We start from the raw sequence: 4,982 nt of genomic DNA, 5'->3' as shown, positions 1-4,982 counted from the left end.
AACATATCCAATCAATCAATGTGATATATCACATTAACAGAATAAAAGATAAACACCACATGATGTCAATTGATGCAGAAAAAGCATCTGACAAAGTTCAATATCCATTCATTATGAAAATAGGTATAGAAGGAAAGAAAAATATGTATAGAAGGAAATTACCCCAACACAATAAAGGCCATATATGACAAGCCAACAGCTAACATAATACTTAATGGTGAAAACTAAAGGCCTGGTGCAAAGCTAGGATGCTGAGGGGAAAAAAACTGTTTTTCCTGTATTCTCACATCACAATAATTGAAACAAAAGATTTCTTTGAACAAACAAGTGGGAATTTCTCCCCACCAACAAGCAAGCCATAAATTTTACAGTGAACACAAGCTGGGTATCCTCTAATTTAATACAATTCTGACACTATCTACCTGGAGATAGTATCAGATATTACAGGTTTAGAATTGAGTTCCACAAGACTGCCACTTCTGCTACCAATAACAAGCCCCAGGCTTTTACCTGTGCTTGTGACTGACCAGCTGTAAATCAGGTTCCCATGATCCCCTCCTTGAGTTTGATTAAGTTGCTAGAGTGGCTTAAGGAACTAAAGGAAACACTTACATTTATCATTTTATTATAAAGGATATTACAAAAGATACAGATAAATAGATGCATTAGGTGAGGTATGGGGGAAGGCGTGTGGAGCTTCCATGCCCTCCCAGGCATGCCACCCTCCAGAAACCTCCACATGTTCCACTATCTGGAAACTCTCTGAACCCTGTCCTCTTGGGCCTTTTATAGAGACTTTATTGAATAGGCATTATTGATGCTTGGACAACCGTGTGGAATTATGATTGGACAAAAAAGGTATGATCTAATATTAATAGACTGGGTGGGGAAATCCAGCAAGGCGTCCGTTTAGATTCTTCTTGGTACAATAAGACAAGGTAGATCAGAAATTTTCTTTAGGGCCAGCTCCAAAACATACAGGCAGGGGAAGATTAGAGTATATTTTTAGTTTCTATGGCCTGCCTTGGGGAGAAAAAATTTTTACCTTTATTGCTCTGAAGCTGTTCTGAAGCTGCTTCAGAAACCAAGGACAAAAGTTCAAATACTCTATGAAAGTTATGAGTCAAAAATTGTGGATGAATAAATACATATTATATATATATATGTGTGTGTGTGTGTGTGTGTGTGTATACATATATGTGTGTGTATACATATATGTGTGTGTATACATATATGTGTGTGTGTATATATATATATATAATACACATATACACACATATCATAATATCACAGATGCCCACTCTTTACATGTCTGTTCAGCATAGTACTGGAAGTACTAGCAAGAGAAATTAGATAAGAAAAAGAAATAAAAGGTATTCAAATCAGAAAGGAAGAAGTAAAAGTATATCTGTTTGCAGATGACATGGTCCTATGTGTAAAAAATGTAAAGACTCCACAAAAAAAGCTGTTAGAACTACTATAAAAATTCAGTAAAGTTGCAGGATATAAAATCAACATACAAAAATCAATTGCATTTCTTTACACCAACAATCTGTCTGAAAAGAAATCAAGAAAATACTTTCATTTACATTAGCTACAAAAAAATACTTAGGAATAAATTTAAGTAAAAATGATAAAGCATTGATAAAAATAAATTGATGAATACAAATAAATAGAAATATATTCATGGATTGAAAGAATTAATATTATTAAAATGTCCATATCACCCAAAGCAAACTACAGATTTAATGCAATCCCTATCAAAACTCCAATGACATTTTAACATAAATTTTAAAAATTCTAAAATTTTTATGGAACCACAAAAGATCCTAAATAGCCAATGCAATCTGGAGAATGAACAACAAAGTTGGAGGCATCACACTACCTGACTTCAAAATATACTACAAAACCATAGTGATCAAACAGCATGGTATGGATATAAAAACAGACAGACTGACCAATGGAACAAAATAGAGGACCCAGAGATAAATCCAAGCATTTACAGTCAATTGATTTTCAATAAGGGCACCAAGAATACAAAACGGAGAAAGTATAGTCTCTTCAATAAATGGTGTTGGGAAAACTGGGTACCCACATAAAATGAAATGAATGAAATTAGGCCCTTATCTTACACCACACACAAAAATCAACTCAAAGTGGATTAAGACATAAATGTAAGACCTAAATTCATAAAACTCTTAGAAGAAATCATAGGAGAAAAGCTCCCTGCATTGGCAATGGTTTTTTGGACTGGTCACCAAAAGCTCAGGCAACAAGCAAAAATAAACAAATGGGACTACATCAAACCAAAAATCTCCTGCACAGCAAAGGGAACAATCAACAAAATGAAAAGGCAACCTATGGATTGTGAGAAAATCATGGCAAACCATATATCTGATAGGGATTAACATCCAAAATATGTAAGGCACTCAGACAACTCAATAGCAAAAACAAAAAAAAAAAACAAAAAAAAAAACACAACCTGATTAAAAAATGGGCAAAGGAACTGAATAGGCATTTTACCAAAGAGGACATACAAATGGCAAACAGGTATACGAAAAGGTGCTCAACATCACTAATCATCAGGGAAATGCAAATCAAAAACAATGAGATATCACCTCACATCTGTTAGAATGGCTATTATCAAAAAAATAAGAGATAAGTGTTGGCAAGAATCTGTAGAAAAAGGAATCCTTATACCTCGTTGGTGGGAATGTAAATTAGTACAGACATTATAGAAAACACTAGGGAGGGTCCTCAAGGAGAAATTAAAAATAAAACTAACACATAATCCAGCAATCCCTCTCCTGGGTATATACCCAAAGGAAATCAATATGTCAAAGAAATAGCTGCATGCACTCCCATGTTCATTGAAACATTATTCATAACAGCCAAAATATGAAAACAATGTAAGTTATGTGCACAGATAATGGATAAAGTAAATATGATATATTGTGTGTGTATAACACACACACACACACAAATATATATACAAAATGGAATATATTCTTTAAAAAGGAGATACTGCCATTTGTGACAACATGAATGAACCTGGATGTCATTATGCTAACTGAAACAAGCAAGACACAGAAAGAAAAATACTGCATGTTCTCACTTATATGTGGGTTCTTAAAAAGTCATAATACATAGAAGAAGAGAATAGAATAGAATAGAATAGTGGTTACCAGGGGCGGGAGGTGGGGAAACGGTGAGATGTTGACCAAAGTGTACAAAGATGCAGTTATGCAGGAAGAATAAGTCTAAAGATCATGAGTAGACTTTGTACTGTACACTGGGAATTTGCTGAGAGAAGATTTCGGGAGCTCTCACCACACACACAAAATGGTAATTATGAGAGCACATGGATATGTTAATTAGCTTGACTGTAGGACTCATTCACTGTGTATATGTATCAAAATATCATTTTACGCCTTACATATATATAGTTTTAATTTCTTTTTAAATGGGTAAAAAGAAAGAAAGAAACTGTGACAGAAAGCCCAGCTAATTCTGCATAATCTCTCACCCATAACTCCCACCCACAAGACTCCGATACACACACACACACACACACACACACACACTCTCTCTCTTCTAATTACCGCCTTTGCCCCCACCAACCGTCTCAAAACGCTCCGAAGTACGAGGTCTTTAGCCTAGTCAGATTTTTTTTTAAAAACTTGGTTTAACCTAGCATAGAGAACTTCAGAATTTTAGAGACCCTGTCCCTGTCCTGTTTCAGTTTTTCTCTGGATAGTTTCAACTCTCAGGTCCCAGGGAGAAATGCCCAAGGGAGGATACAGATCTCTCGGCCCCTACTCCATCAACTGTTTCGCAGCCTACTTAGTAGCGAATGCAGCTCGGCGCCACTCCCTTTCAATAACTGCATCCTTCGGTTTCTAACCTGTGACGCCGAACCGGGGCGAGCACAAAGGAACGGCTTTACGAGCCTTCGCAACCCTCCCAGGGATTCCCATCCCCTCTCTTCCGCAAGCAAAAAGCAAACTTCCCTCCGACGTCCGGAGAAGCACCGGGAGAAAGGGAAGGGAGGGGCTCCGGGACCTGCGCCGCAGCGACAGGGTCGCCAGCCCACGCGGCCGCCACTGAGGGTTCTCTTGGGGACCCCTGAGGCAGTGGGGGGTCTCCCGAGCGTCCGCACTTTTTCAGGTCGCCTCGGAAGGAAGTACCCGCCTTCGTTTCCTCGAGCAGAGCATGCTCCGCGCCTTCAGGACCGGTGGTCCCGTGGGGTCCGCACCTGAACCCAGTCCGCCTTCGCACGCGTCCGGGAGAGACGCAGTCCTGAGACTCAGGACGCGCCCCGGGGCCCTGGGTCATCGGGATCACAACAAAAACGCTGGGCGGAGAAGGGAGGGAGGTTTTGGTGATGGGGAGCAATAATCAGCCAAAATGTATATCGACAAAATAAAATTAAAAAAAAAAAAAAATTACAAAAAAAAAAAAAAAACACGCTGGGCGGTCCCCCATAGGCAGTGTAACGAGTGACCGGAAGTGGGCGCTGCGTGCTCCAGTGGCGCAATCGGTTAGCGCGCGGTACTTATACGGCAGTGCGCGTGCGAGTGATGCCGAGGTTGTGAGTTCGATTCTCACCTGGAGCATCGTTTTCCAATCCGATGTAGCATTGCTGGAAGGACGCTTTCGTATCTATTTCGTGAACATGCTCCACCGTCTTTAATGTGTTTGGATTTTTTTCCTCTAGCATTTATTCTTACCGGTTTCCTTAGCGCTTTTGGAAACAAGCAACATCAAATAATTACCGACTGAATCCATTGTGCTGCAGTGAGTTAGCTTCGCTGTTCATCTCCGCTTTGTTCTGCAGGCCGACCTCAGAGAAATCTCCGGACACGCCCCTCCCTACTTTGCTCTCTTGATCACCTTTTCTCCCGGAGCCCCTGACACGTACGAAGAGTATTTACTGAGTGCTAAGTAACTTCCCTGAGGTGATAAGCACTGAACTCCACTTG

General features: G+C 39.6%; 1 non-coding gene across 1 annotated transcript; it reads left to right on the top strand.

Moving 5' to 3' along the window:
• Positions 1 to 4,522: 4,522 nt before the first annotated feature.
• On the top strand, positions 4,523 to 4,616 carry TRNAI-UAU (transfer RNA isoleucine (anticodon UAU)). Its single transcript has 2 exons — positions 4,523 to 4,560; positions 4,581 to 4,616. It is a non-coding gene; the product is annotated as a tRNA-Ile (tRNA).
• Positions 4,617 to 4,982: the final 366 nt, after the last annotated feature.

This window comes from Cynocephalus volans, chromosome 5 (genome assembly GCF_027409185.1).
Source record: "Cynocephalus volans isolate mCynVol1 chromosome 5, mCynVol1.pri, whole genome shotgun sequence".
NCBI lineage: Eukaryota > Metazoa > Chordata > Mammalia > Dermoptera > Cynocephalidae > Cynocephalus > Cynocephalus volans.
Note: the sequence above shows the minus strand (reverse complement) of the source record. Positions and strands in the feature narration are given on the sequence as shown.